Here is a 14,947-nt window from a genome sequence, read left to right as displayed (position 1 = left end):
TTTGTGATGTCACTTGTGGCTCAGTGCCTGATAGGCCAGTACTGGTGATGTGGGTGGAGTTTGTGTTTGTGATGTCACTTGTGGCTCAGTGCCTGATAGGCCAGTACTGGTCACGTGGGTGCAGTTTGTGGTAGTGATGTCACTTGTGGCTGAGTGGCTGATAGGCCAGTGCTGGTGATGTGGGTGGAGTTTGTGGTTGTGATGTCCCTTGTGGCTGAGTGCCTGATAGGCCAGTGCTGGTCCTGTGGGTGCAGTTTGTGTTTGTGATGTCACTTGTGGCTCAGTGCCTGATAGGCCAGTGCTGGTGATGTGGCTGCAGTTTGTGGTTGTGTTGTCACTTGTGGCTCAGTGCCTGATAGGCCAGTGCTGGTCACATGGCTGCATTTTTGGTTGTGATGTCACTTGTGGCTCAGTGCCTGACAGGCCAGTGCTGGTCCTGTGGGTGCAGTTTGTGTTTGTGAGGTCACTTGTGGCTCAGTGCCTGATAGGCCAGTGCTGGTGACATGGCTGCATTTTTGGTTGTGAAGTCACTTGTGGCTCAGTGCCTGATAGGCCAGTGCTGGTGATGCGGCTGCAGTTTGTGTTTGTGATGTCACTTGTGGCTCAGTGCCTGATAGGCCAGTGTTGGTCACGTGGCTGCAGTTTGTGTTTGTGATGTCATTGTGGCTGAGCGGCTGATAGGCCAGTGGCTGGTCCTGTGGCTGCAGTTTGTGTTTGTGATGTCACTTGTGGCTGAGTGCCTGATAGGCCAGTGCTGGTGATGTGGGTGGAGTTTGTGTTTATGATGTCACTTGAGGCTCAGTGCCTGATAGGCCAGTGCTGGTGATGTGGCTGCAGTTTGTGTTTGTGATGTCACTTGTGGCTCAGTGCCTGATAGGCCAGTGCTGGTCACATGTTTCCAGTTTGTGTTTGTGATGTCACTTGCAGCTCAGTGCCTGATAGGCCAGTGCTGCTGATGTGGCTGCAGTTTGTGTTTGTGATGTCACTTGTGGCTCAGTGCCTGATAGGCCAGTGCTGGTCACATGGCTGCAGTTTTTAGTTATGAGGTCTCTTGTGGCTCACTGCCTGATAGGCCAGTGCTGGTGACGTGGCTGCAGTTTGTGTTTGTGGTGTCACTTGAGGCTCAGTGCGTGATAGGCCAGTGCTGGTCCTGTGGGTGGAGTTTGTGTTTGTGATGTCACTTGTGGCTGAGTGCCTGATAGGCCAGTGCTGGTGATGTGGCTGCAGTTTGTGGTAGTGATGTCACTTGTGGCTCAGTGCCTGATAGGCCAGTGCTGGTCACATGGCTGCAGTTTTTAGTTATGATGTGACTTGTGGCTCAGTGCCTGATAGGCCAGAGCTGGTGATGTGGGTGGAGTTTGTGTTTGTGATGTCACTTGTGGCTCAGTGCCTGATAGGCCAGTGCTGGTGATGTGGGTGGAGTTTGTGTTTGTGATGTCACTTGTGGCTCAGTGCCTGATAGGCCAGTGCTGGTCCTGTGGCTGCAGTTTGTGTTTGTGATGTCACTTGTGGCTCAGTGCCTGATAGGCCAGTGCTGGTGATGTGGGTGGAGTTTGTGTTTGTGATGTCACTTGTGTCTCAGTGCCTGATAGGCCAGTGCTGGTCCTGTGGGTGCAGTTTGTGTTTGTGATGTCACTTGTGGCTGAGTGCCTGATAGGCCAGTGCTGGTCCTGTGGCTGCAGTTTTTAGTTATGAGGTCACTTGTGGCTCAGTGCCTGATAGGCCAGTGCTGGTCATGTGGCTGCAGTTTGTAATTTTGAGGTCACTTGTGGCTCAGTGCCTGATAGGCCAGAGCTGGTGATGTGGGTGGAGTTTGTGGTTGTGATGTCACTTGTGGCTCCGTGCCTGATAGGCCAGTGCTGGTGATGTGGGTGCAGTTTGTGTTTGTGATGTCACTTGAGGCTCAGTGCGTGATAGGCCAGTGCTGGTGATGTGGCTGCAGTTTGTGGTAGTGATGTCACTTGTGGCTCAGTGCCTGATAGGCCAGTGCTGGTCACATGGCTGCAGTTTTTAGTTATGATGTCACTTGTGTCTCAGTGCCTGATAGGCCAGTGCTGGTGACGTGGCTGCAGTTTGTGGTTGTGATGTCACTTGTGGCTGAGTGCCTGATAGGCCAGTGCTGGTGACGTGGGTGGAGTTTGTGTTTGTGATGTCACTTGTGGCTGAGTGCCTGATAGGCCAGTGCTGGTGACGTGGGTGCAGTTTGTGTTTGTGAGGTCACTTGTGGCTCAGTGCCTGACAGGGCAGTGCTGGTGATGTGGCTGCAGTTTGTGGTTGTGATGTCACTTGTGGCTCAGTGCCTGATAGGCCAGTACTGGTGATGTGGGTGGAGTTTGTGGTTGTGATGTCACTTGTGGCTCAGTGCCTGATAGGCCAGTGCTGGTCACATGGCTGCAGTTTTTAGTTATGATGTCACTTGTGTCTCAGTGCCTGATAGGCCAGTGCTGGTGATGTGGGTGGAGTTTGTGGTTGTGATGTCACTTGTGGCTGAGTGGCTGATAGGCCAGAGCTGGTGATGTGGGTGGAGTTTGTGTTTGTGATGTCACTTGTGGCTGAGTGCCTGATAGGCCAGTGCTGGTGATGTGGCTGCAGTTTGTGGTTGTGATGTCACTTGTGGCTGAGTGCCTGATAGGCCAGTGCTGGTGATGTGGCTGCAGTTTGTGGTAGTGATGTCACTTGTGGCTGAGTGCCTGATAGGCCAGTGCTGGTCACATGGCTGCAGTTTTTAGTTATGATGTGACTTGTGGCTCAGTGCCTGATAGGCCAGTGCTGGTGACGTGGCTGCAGTATGTGGTTGTGATGTCACTTGTGGCTCAGTGCCTGATAGGCCAGTGCTGGTGATGTGGGTGGAGTTTATATTTGTGATGTCACTTGTGGCTGAGTGCCTGATAGGCCAGTGCTGGTTACGTGGGTGCAGTTTGTGGTTGTGATGTCACTTGTGGCTGAGTGCCTGATAGGCCAGTGCTGGTGATGTGGGTGGAGTTTGTGTTTGTGATGTCACTTGTGGCTCAGTGCCTGATAGGCCAGTACTGGTCACGTGGGTGCAGTTTGTGGTAGTGATGTCACTTGTGGTTGAGTGGCTGATAGGCCAGTGCTGGTGATGTGGGTGCAGTTTGTGGTAGTGATGTCCCTTGTGGCTGAGTGCCTGATAGGCCAGTGCTGGTGATGTGGGTGCAGTTTGTGGTTGTGATGTCCCTTGTGGCTCAGTGCCTGATAGGCCAGTGCTGGTGATGTGGCTGCAGTTTGTGGTTGTGTTGTCACTTGTGGCTCAGTGCCTGATAGGCCAGTGCTGGTCACATGGCTGCATTTTTGGTTGTGATGTCACTTGTGGCTCAGTGCCTGACAGGCCATTGCTGGTCCTGTGTGTGCAGTTTGTGGTTCTGATGTGACTTGTGGCTCAGTGCCTGATAGGCCAGTGCTGGTGCTGTGGCTGCAGTTTGTGGTTGTGAGGTCATTTGTGGCTCAGTGCCTGATAGGCCAGTGCTGGTCACATGGCTGCAGTTTGTTTTTGTGATGTCACTTGTGGCTCAGTGCCTGATAGGCCAGTACTGGTGATGTGGGTGGAGTTTGTGTTTGTGATGTCACTTGTGGCTCAGTGCCTGATAGGCCAGTGCTGGTGATGTGGGTGCAGTTTGTGTTTGTGATGTCACTTGTGGCTGAGTGCCTGATAGCCCAGTGCTGGTGATGTGGCTGCAGTTTGTGTTTGTGATGTCATTGTGGCTGAGCGGCTGATAGGCCAGTGGCTGGTCCTGTGGCTGCAGTTTGTGTTTGTGATGTCACTTGTGGCTGAGTGCCTGATAGGCCAGTGCTGGTGATGTGGGTGGAGTTTGTGTTTGTGATGTCACTTGAGGCTCAGTGCCTGATAGGCCAGTGCTGGTGATGTGGCTGCAGTTTGTGTTGGTGATGTCACTTGTGGCTGAGTGCCTGATAGGCCAGTGCTGGTCACATGGCTGCAGTTTTTAGTTATGAGGTCTCTTGTGGCTGAGTGCCTGATAGGCCAGTGCTGGTGATGTGGCTGCAGTTTGTGTTTGTGATGTGACTTGTGGCTGAGTGCCTGATAGGCCAGTGCTGGTGATGTGGGTGCAGTGTGTGTTTCTGATGTCACTTGTGGCTCAGTGCCTGATAGGCCGGTGCTGGTCCTGTGCCTGCAGTTTTTAGTTATGAGGTCACTTGTGGCTGAGTGCCTGATAGGCCAGTGCTGGTGATGTGGCTGCAGTTTGTGATTGTGATGTCACTTGTGGCTCAGTGCCTGATAGGCCAGTGCTGGTGATGTGGCTGCAGTTTGTGTTTGTGATGTCACTAGTGGCTCAGTGCCTGATAGGCCAGTGCTGGTCACATGTTTCCAGTTTGTGTTTGTGATGTCACTTGTGGCTCAGTGCCTGATAGGCCAGTGCTGCTAATGTGGGTGCAGTTTGTGGTTCTCATGTGACTTGTGGCTCAGTGCCTGATAGGCCAGTGCTGGTGCTGTGGCTGCAGTTTGTGGTTGTGAGGTCATTTGTGGCTCAGTGCCTGATAGGCCAGTGCTGGTCACATGGCTGCAGTTTGTGGTTGTGATGTCACTTGTGGCTGAGTGCCTGATAGGCCAGTGTTTGTCCTGTGGGTGCAGTTTGTGGTTGTGATGTCACTTGTGGCTCAGTGCCTGATAGGCCAGTGCTGGTGATGTGGGTGCATTTTGTGTTTGTGATGTCACTTGTGGCTCAGTGCCTGATAGGCCAGTGCTGGTCCTGTGGGTGGAGTTTGTGTTTGTGATGTCACTTGTGGCTCAGTGGCTGATAGGCCAGTGCTGGTGATGTGGGTGCATTTTGTGTTTGTGATGTCACTTGTGGCTCAGTGCCTGATAGGCCAGTGCTGGTGATGTGGGTGCAGTTTGTGGTTGTGATGTCACTTGTGGCTCAGTGCCTGATAGGCCGGTGCTGGTCCTGTGCCTGCAGTTTTTAGTTATGATGTCACTTGTGGCTGAGTGGCTGATAGGCCAGTACTGGTGATGTGGGTGGAGTTTGTGGTTGTGATGTCACTTGTGGCTCAGTGCCTGATAGGCCAGTGCTGGTCCTGTGGCTGCAGTTTGTGGTTGTGATGTCACTTGTGGCTGAGTGCCTGATAGGCCAGTGTTTGTCCTGTGTGTGCAGTTTGTTGTTGTGATGTCACTTGTGGCTCAGTGCCTGATAGGCCAGTGTTTGTCCTGTGGGTGCAGTTTGTGGTTGTGAGGTCACTTGTGGCTCAGTGCCTGATTGGCCAGTGCTGGTCACATGGCTGCAGTTTTTAGTTATGAGGTCACTTGTGGCTGAGTGCCTGATAGGCCAGTGCTGGTCACATGACTGCAGTTTTTAGTTATGAGGTCACTTGTGGCTGAGTGCCTGATAGGCCAGTGCTGGTCATGTGGCTGCAGTTTGTAGTTATGAGGTCACTTGTGGCTCAGTGCCTGATAGGCCAGTACTGGTCCTGTGGGTGGAGTTTGTGGTTGTGATGTCACTTGTGGCTCAGTGCCTGATAGGCCAGTGCTGGTGATGTGGGTGGAGTTTGTGTTTGTGATGTCACTTGTGGCTCAGTGCCTGATAGGCCAGTGCTGGTGATGTGGGTGCAGTTTGTGGTTGTGATGTCACTTGTGGCTCAGTGCCTGATAGGCCAGTACTGGTCCTGTGGCTGCAGTTTGTGGTTGTGAGGTCACTTGTGGCTCAGTGCCTGATAGGCCAAGGCTGGTGATGTGACTGCACTTTGTGGTTGTGATGTGACTTGTGGCTGAGTGCCTGATAGGCCAGTGCTGGTCACATCGCTGCAGTTTTTATTTATGACGTCACTTGTGTCTCAGTGCCTGATAGGCCAGTGCTGGTGACGTGGCTGCAGTTTGTGGTTGTGATGTCACTTGTGGCTGAGTGCCTGATAGGCCAGTGCTGGTCCTGTGGGTGGAGTTTGTGTTTGTGATGTCACTTGTGGCTGAGTGCCTGATAGGCCAGTGCTGGTGACGTGGGTGCAGTTTGTGTTTGTGAGGTCACTTGTGGCTCATTGCCTGACAGGGCAGTGCTGGTGATGTGGCTGCAGTTTGTGTTTGTGATGTCACTTGTGGCTCAGTGCCTGATAGGCCAGTACTGGTGATGTGGGTGGAGTTTGTGTTTGTGATGTCACTTGTGGCTCAGTGCCTGATAGGCCAGTGCTGGTCACATGGCTGCAGTTTTTAGTTATGATGTCACTTGTGTCTCAGTGCCTGATAGGCCAGTGCTGGTGATGTGGGTGGAGTTTGTGGTTGTGATGTCACTTGTGGCTGAGTGGCTGATAGGCCAGAGCTGGTGATGTGGGTGGAGTTTGTGTTTGTGATGTCACTTGTGGCTGAGTGCCTGATAGGCCAGTGCTGGTGATGTGGCTGCAGTTTGTGTTTGTGATGTCACTTCTGGCTCAGTGCCTGATAGGCCAGTGCTGGTGACGTGGGTACAGTTTGTGTTTGTGATGTCACTTGTGGCTCAGTGCGTGATAGGCCAGTGCTGGTCCTGTGGGTGGAGTTTGTGTTTGTGATGTCACTTGTGGCTGAGTGCCTGATAGGCCAGTGCTGGTGATGTGGCTGCAGTTTGTGGTAGTGATGTCACTTGTGGCTCAGTGCCTGATAGGCCAGTGCTGGTCACATGGCTGCAGTTTTTAGTTATGATGTGACTTGTGGCTCAGTGCCTGATAGGCCAGTGCTGGTGACGTGGCTGCAGTATGTGGTTGTGATGTCACTTGTGGCTCAGTGGCTGATAGGCCAGTGCTGGTGATGTGGGTGGAGTTTATATTTGTGATGTCACTTGTGGCTGAGTGCCTGATAGGCCAGTGCTGGTCCTGTGGGTGGAGTTTGTGTTTGTGATGTCACTTGTGGCTGAGTGCCTGATAGGCCAGTGCTGGTGACGTGGGTGCAGTTTGTGTTTGTGAGGTCACTTGTGGCTCAGTGCCTGACAGGGCAGTGCTGGTGATGTGGCTGCAGTTTGTGGTTGTGATGTCACTTGTGGCTCAGTGCCTGATAGGCCAGTACTGGTGATGTGGGTGGAGTTTGTGGTTGTGATGTCACTTGTGGCTCAGTGCCTGATAGGCCAGTGCTGGTCACATGGCTGCAGTTTTTAGTTATGATGTCACTTGTGTCTCAGTGCCTGATAGGCCAGTGCTGGTGATGTGGGTGGAGTTTGTGGTTGTGATGTCTACTTGTGGCTGAGTGGCTGATAGGCCAGAGCTGGTGATGTGGGTGGAGTTTGTGTTTGTGATGTCACTTGTGGCTGAGTGCCTGATAGGCCAGTGCTGGTGATGTGGGTGCAGTTTGTGTTTGTGATGTCACTTCTGGCTCAGTGCCTGATAGGCCAGTGCTGGTGACGTGGCTGCAGTTTGTGTTTGTGATGTCACTTGAGGCTCAGTGCGTGATAGGCCAGTGCTGGTCCTGTGGGTGGAGTTTGTGTTTGTGATGTCACTTGTGGCTGAGTGCCTGATAGGCCAGTGCTGGTGATGTGGCTGCAGTTTGTGTTTGTGATGTCACTTGTGGCTGAGTGCCTGATAGGCCAGTGCTGGTGACGTGGCTGCAGTTTGTGTTTGTGATGTCACTTGAGGCTCAGTGCGTGATAGGCCAGTGCTGGTCCTGTGGGTGGAGTTTGTGTTTGTGATGTCACTTGTGGCTGAGTGCCTGATAGGCCAGTGCTGGTGATGTGGCTGCAGTATGTGGTTGTGATGTCACTTGTGGCTCAGTGGCTGATAGGCCAGTGCTGGTGATGTGGGTGGAGTTTATATTTGTGATGTCACTTGTGGCTGAGTGCCTGATAGGCCAGTGCTGGTGACGTGGGTGGAGTTTGTGTTTGTGATGTCACTTGTGGCTCAGTGCCTGATAGGCCAGTACTGGTGATGTGGGTGGAGTTTGTGTTTGTGATGTCACTTGTGGCTCAGTGCCTGATAGGCCAGTGCTGGTGATGTGGGTGCAGTTTGTGGTTGTGATGTCACTTGTGGCTGAGTGCCTGATAGGCCAGTGCTGGTCCTGTGGGTGCAGTTTGTGTTTGTGATGTCACTTGTGGCTCAGTGCCTGATAGGCCAGTGCTGGTGATGTGGCTGCAGTTTGTGGTTGTGTTGTCACTTGTGGCTCAGTGCCTGATAGGCCAGTGCTGGTCACATGGCTGCATTTTTGTTTGTGATGTCACTTGTGGCTCAGTGCCTGACAGGCCATTGCTGGTCCTGTGTGTGCAGTTTGTGGTTGTGATGTCACTTGTGGCTGAGTGCCTGATAGCCCAGTGCTGGTGATGTGGCTGCAGTTTGTGTTTGTGATGTCATTGTGGCTGAGCGGCTGATAGGCCAGTGGCTGGTCCTGTGGCTGCAGTTTGTGTTTGTGATGTCACTTGTGGCTGAGTGCCTGATAGGCCAGTGCTGGTGATGTGGGTGGAGTTTGTGTTTGTGATGTCACTTGAGGCTCAGTGCCTGATAGGCCAGTGCTGGTGATGTGGCTGCAGTTTGTGTTGGTGATGTCACTTGTGGCTGAGTGCCTGATAGGCCAGTGCTGGTCACATGGCTGCAGTTTTTAGTTATGAGGTCTCTTGTGGCTGAGTGCCTGATAGGCCAGTGCTGGTGATGTGGCTGCAGTTTGTGGTTGTGATGTCACTTGTGGCTCAGTGGCTGATAGGCCAGTGCTGGTGATGTGGGTGCAGTGTGTGTTTCTGATGTCACTTGTGGCTCAGTGCCTGATAGGCCGGTGCTGGTCCTGTGCCTGCAGTTTTTAGTTATGAGGTCACTTGTGGCTGAGTGCCTGATAGGCCAGTGCTGGTGATGTGGCTGCAGTTTGTGATTGTGATGTCACTTGTGGCTCAGTGCCTGATAGGCCAGTGCTGGTGATGTGGCTGCAGTTTGTGTTTGTGATGTCACTAGTGGCTCAGTGCCTGATAGGCCAGTGCTGGTCACATGTTTCCAGTTTGTGTTTGTGATGTCACTTGTGGCTCAGTGCCTGATAGGCCAGTGCTGGTGATGTGGGTGCAGTTTGTGTTTGTGATGTCACTTGTGGCTGAGTGCCTGATAGGCCAGTGCTGGTGATGTGGGTGCAGTTTGTGTTTGTGATGTCACTTGTGGCTGAGTGCCTGATAGGCCAGTGCTGGTGATGTGGGTGCAGTTTGTGGTTGTGATGTCACTTGTGGCTCAGTGCCTGATAGGCCGGTGCTGGTCCTGTGCCTGCAGTTTTTAGTTATGATGTCACTTGTGGCTGAGTGGCTGATAGGCCAGTGCTGGTGATGTGGGTGGAGTTTGTGGTTGTGATGTCACTTGTGGCTCAGTGCCTGATAGGCCAGTGCTGGTCCTGTGGCTGCAGTTTGTGGTTGTGATGTCACTTGTGGCTGAGTGCCTGATAGGCCAGTGTTTGTCCTGTGTGTGCAGTTTGTTGTTGTGATGTCACTTGTGGCTCAGTGCCTGATAGGCCAGTGTTTGTCCTGTGGGTGCAGTTTGTGGTTGTGAGGTCACTTGTGGCTCAGTGCCTGATTGGCCAGTGCTGGTCACATGACTGCAGTTTTTAGTTATGAGGTCACTTGTGGCTGAGTGCCTGATAGGCCAGTGCTGGTCACATGACTGCAGTTTTTAGTTATGAGGTCACTTGTGGCTGAGTGCCTGATAGGCCAGTGCTGGTCATGTGGCTGCAGTTTGTAGTTATGAGGTCACTTGTGGCTCAGTGCCTGATAGGCCAGTACTGGTCCTGTGGGTGGAGTTTGTGGTTGTGATGTCACTTGTGGCTCAGTGCCTGATAGGCCAGTGCTGGTGATGTGGGTGGAGTTTGTGTTTGTGATGTCACTTGTGGCTCAGTGCCTGATAGGCCAGTGCTGGTGATGTGGGTGGAGTTTGTGTTTGTGATGTCACTTGTGGCTCAGTGCCTGATAGGCCAGTGCTGGTGATGTGGGTGGAGTTTGTGTTTGTGATGTCACTTGTGGCTGAGTGCCTGATAGGCCAGTGCTGGTCCTGTGGGTGCAGTTTGTGTTTGTGATGTCACTTGTGGCTGAGTGCCTCATAGGCCAGTGCTGGTGACGTGGGTGCAGTTTGTGTTTGTGATGTCACTTGTGGCTGAGTGCCTGATAGGCCAGTGCTGGTCCTGTGGGTGCAGTTTGTGTTTGTGAGGCCACTTGTGGCTCAGTGCCTGATAGGCCAGTGCTGGTGATGTGGGTGGAGTTTGTGTTTGTGATGTCACTTGTGGTCAGTGCCCGGTAGGCCAGTGCTGGTGATGTGGCTGCAGTTTGTGTTTGTGATGTCACTTGTGGCTGAGTGCCTGATAGGCCAGTGCTGGTCACATGGCTGCAGTTTTTAGTTATGACGTCACTTGTGTCTCAGTGCCTGATAGGCCAGTGCTGGTGACGTGGCTGCAGTTTGTGGTTGTGATGTCACTTGTGGCTGAGTGCCTGATAGGCCAGTGCTGGTCCTGTGGGTGGAGTTTGTGTTTGTGATGTCACTTGTGGCTGAGTGCCTGATAGGCCAGTGCTGGTGACGTGGGTGCAGTTTGTGTTTGTGAGGTCACTTGTGGCTCAGTGCCTGACAGGGCAGTGCTGGTGATGTGGCTGCAGTTTGTGGTTGTGATGTCACTTGTGGCTCAGTGCCTGATAGGCCAGTACTGGTGATGTGGCTGCAGTTTGTGGTTGTGATGTCACTTGTGGCTCAGTGCCTGATAGGCCAGTGCTGGTCACATGGCTGCAGTTTTTAGTTATGATGTCACTTGTGTCTCAGTGCCTGATAGGCCAGTGCTGGTGATGTGGGTGGAGTTTGTGGTTGTGATGTCACTTGTGGCTGAGTGGCTGATAGGCCAGAGCTGGTGATGTGGGTGGAGTTTGTGTTTGTGATGTCACTTGTGGCTGAGTGCCTGATAGGCCAGTGCTGGTGATGTGGCTGCAGTTTGTGTTTGTGATGTCACTTGTGGCTCAGTGCCTGATAGGCCAGTGCTGGTGACGTGGGTGCAGTTTGTGTTTGTGATGTCACTTGTGGCTCAGTGCGTGATAGGCCAGTGCTGGTCCTGTGGGTGGAGTTTGTGTTTGTGATGTCACTTGTGGCTGAGTGCCTGATAGGCCAGTGCTGGTGATGTGGCTGCAGTTTGTGGTAGTGATGTCACTTGTGGCTCAGTGCCTGATAGGCCAGTGCTGGTCACATGGCTGCAGTTTTTAGTTATGATGTGACTTGTGGCTCAGTGCCTGATAGGCCAGTGCTGGTGACGTGGCTGCAGTATGTGGTTGTGATGTCACTTGTGGCTCAGTGGCTGATAGGCCAGTGCTGGTGATGTGGGTGGAGTTTATATTTGTGATGTCACTTGTGGCTGAGTGCCTGATAGGCCAGTGCTGGTCCTGTGGGTGGAGTTTGTGTTTGTGATGTCACTTGTGGCTGAGTGCCTGATAGGCCAGTGCTGGTGACGTGGGTGCAGTTTGTGTTTGTGAGGTCACTTGTGGCTCAGTGCCTGACAGGGCAGTGCTGGTGATGTGGCTGCAGTTTGTGGTTGTGATGTCACTTGTGGCTCAGTGCCTGATAGGCCAGTACTGGTGATGTGGGTGGAGTTTGTGGTTGTGATGTCACTTGTGGCTCAGTGCCTGATAGGCCAGTGCTGGTCACATGGCTGCAGTTTTTAGTTATGATGTCACTTGTGTCTCAGTGCCTGATAGGCCAGTGCTGGTGATGTGGGTGGAGTTTGTGGTTGTGATGTCACTTGTGGCTGAGTGGCTGATAGGCCAGAGCTGGTGATGTGGGTGGAGTTTGTGTTTGTGATGTCACTTGTGGCTGAGTGCCTGATAGGCCAGTGCTGGTGATGTGGGTGCAGTTTGTGTTTGTGATGTCACTTCTGGCTCAGTGCCTGATAGGCCAGTGCTGGTGACGTGGGTGCAGTTTTTAGTTATGATGTGACTTGTGGCTCAGTGCCTGATAGGCCAGTGCTGGTGACGTGGCTGCAGTATGTGGTTGTGATGTCACTTGTGGCTCAGTGGCTGATAGGCCAGTGCTGGTGATGTGGGTGGAGTTTATATTTGTGATGTCACTTGTGGCTGAGTGCCTGATAGGCCAGTGCTGGTGACGTGGGTGGAGTTTGTGTTTGTGATGTCACTTGTGGCTCAGTGCCTGATAGGCCAGTACTGGTGATGTGGGTGGAGTTTGTGTTTGTGATGTCACTTGTGGCTCAGTGCCTGATAGGCCAGTACTGGTGATGTGGGTGCAGTTTGTGGTAGTGATGTCACTTGTGGCTGAGTGGCTGATAGGCCAGTGCTGGTGATGTGGGTGGAGTTTGTGGTTGTGATGTCCCTTGTGGCTGAGTGCCTGATAGGCCAGTGCTGGTCCTGTGGGTGCAGTTTGTGTTTGTGATGTCACTTGTGGCTCAGTGCCTGATAGGCCAGTGCTGGTGATGTGGCTGCAGTTTGTGGTTGTGTTGTCACTTGTGGCTCAGTGCCTGATAGGCCAGTGCTGGTCACATGGCTGCATTTTTGGTTGTGATGTCACTTGTGGCTCAGTGCCTGACAGGCCATTGCTGGTCCTGTGTGTGCAGTTTGTGTTTGTGAGGTCACTTGTGGCTCAGTGCCTGATAGGCCAGTGCTGGTGACATGGCTGCATTTTTGGTTGTGAAGTCACTTGTGGCTCAGTGCCTGATAGGCCAGTGCTGGTGATGCGGCTGCAGTTTGTGTTTGTGATGTCACTTGTGGCTCAGTGCCTGATAGGCCAGTGTTGGTCACGTGGCTGCAGTTTGTGTTTGTGATGTCATTGTGGCTGAGCGGCTGATAGGCCAGTGGCTGGTCCTGTGGCTGCAGTTTGTGTTTGTGATGTCACTTGAGGCTCAGTGCCTGATAGGCCAGTGCTGGTGATGTGGCTGCAGTTTGTGTTTGTGATGTCACTTGCGGCTCAGTGCCTGATAGGCCAGTGCTGCTGATGTGGCTGCAGTTTGTGTTTGTGATGTCACTTGTGGCTCAGTGCCTGATAGGCCAGTGCTGGTCACATGGCTGCAGTTTTTAGTTATGAGGTCTCTTGTGGCTGAGTGCCTGATAGGCCAGTGCTGGTGATGTGGCTGCAGTTTGTGGTTGTGATGTCACTTGTGGCTCAGTGCCTGATAGGCCAGTGTTTGTCCTGTGGGTGCAGTTTGTGTTTGTGATGTCACTTGTGGCTCAGTGCCTGATAGGCCAGTGCTGGTCACATGGCTGCAGTTTTTAGTTATGATGTCACTTGTGGCTGAGTGCCTGATAGGCCAGTGCTGGTGACGTGGGTGCAGTTTGTGTTTGTGATGTCACTTGTGGCTCAGTGCCTAACAGGGCAGTGCTGGTGATGTGGCTGCAGTTTGTGGTTGTGATGTCACTTGTGGCTCAGTGCCTGATAGGCCAGTACTGGTGATGTGGGTGGAGTTTGTGTTTGTGATGTCACTTGTGGCTCAGTGCCTGATAGGCCAGTGTTTGTCCTGTGTGTGCAGTTTGTGTTTGTGATGTCACTTTTGGCTCACTGCCTGATAGGCCAGTGCTGGTGATGTTGGTGCAATTTGTGGTTGTGATGTCACTTGTGGCTCAGTGCCTGATAGGCCAGTGCTGGTAACATGGCTGTAGTTTTTAGTTATGAGGTCACTTGTGGCTCAGTGCCTGATAGGCCAGTGCTGGTCATGTGGCTGCAGTTTGTAGTTATGAGGTCACTTGTGGCTCAGTGCCTGATAGGCCAGTGTTTGTCCTGTGTGTGCAGTTTGTGTTTGTGATGTCACTTGTGGCTCAGTGCCTGATAGGCCAGTGCTGGTGATGTGGCTGCAGTTTGTGGTTGTGATGTCACTTGTGGCTGAGTGCCTGATAGGCCAGTGCTGGTGATGTGGGTGGAGTTTGTGGTTGTGATGTCACTTGTGGCTCAGTGCCTGATAGGCCAGTGCTGGTCCTGTGGGTGGAGTTTGTGTTTGTGATGTCACTTGTGGCTGAGTGCCTGATAGGCCAGTGCTGGTCACGTGGCTGCAGTTTGTGGTTGTGATGTCACTTGTGGCTCAGTGGCTGATAGGCCAGTGCTGGTGATGTGGGTGCATTTTGTGTTTGTGATGTCACTTGTGTCTCAGTGCCTGATAGGCCAGTGCTGGTGCTGTGGGTGCAGTTTGTGGTTGTGATGTCACTTGTGGCTGAGTGCCTGATAGGCCAGTGTTTGTCCTGTGTGTGCACTTTGTGGTTGTGATGTCACTTGTGGCTCAGTGCCTGATAGGCCAGTGTTTGTCCTGTGGGTGCAGTTTGTGGTTGTGATGTCACTTGTGGCTCAGTGCCTGATAGGCCAGTGCTGGTCACATGGCTGCAGTTTTTAGTTATGATGTCACTTGTGTCTCAGTGCCTGATAGGCCAGTGCTGGTGATGTGGCTGCAGTTTGTGGTTGTGATGTCACTTGTGGCTGAGTGGCTGATAGGCCAGAGCTGGTGATGTGGGTGGAGTTTGTGTTTGTGATGTCACTTGTGGCTCAGTGCCTGATAGGCCAGTGCTGGTGATGTGGCTGCAGTTTTTAGTTATGATGTCACTTCTGGCTCAGTGCCTGATAGGCCAGTGCTGGTGACGTGGCTGCAGTTTGTGTTTGTGGTGTCACTTGAGGCTCAGTGCGTGATAGGCCAGTGCTGGTCCTGTGGGTGGAGTTTGTGTTTGTGATGTCACTTGTGGCTGAGTGCCTGATAGGCCAGTGTTGGTGATGTGGCTGCAGTTTGTGGTAGTGATGTCACTTGTGGCTGAGTGCCTGATAGGCCAGTGCTGGTCACATGGCTGCAGTTTTTAGTTATGATGTGACTTGTGGCTCAGTGCCTGATAGGCCAGTGCTGGTGACGTGGCTGCAGTATGTGGTTGTGATGTCACTTGTGGCTCAGTGCCTGATAGGCCAGTGCTGGTGATGTGGGTGCAGTCTGTGTTTGTGATGTCACTTGTGGCTGAGTGCCTGATAGGCCAGTGCTGGTGATGTGGGTGCAGTCTGTGTTTGTGATGTCACTTGTGGCTGAGTGCCTGATAGGCCAGTACTGGTGATGTGGGTGCAGTTTGTGGTT

The sequence above is a fragment of the Apteryx mantelli genome, chromosome 22 (genome assembly GCF_036417845.1).
Source record: "Apteryx mantelli isolate bAptMan1 chromosome 22, bAptMan1.hap1, whole genome shotgun sequence".
Classification (NCBI taxonomy): Eukaryota; Metazoa; Chordata; class Aves; order Apterygiformes; family Apterygidae; genus Apteryx; species Apteryx mantelli.
The sequence above is the reverse complement of the archived record's forward strand: the minus strand, read 5'-3'. Positions refer to the sequence as shown.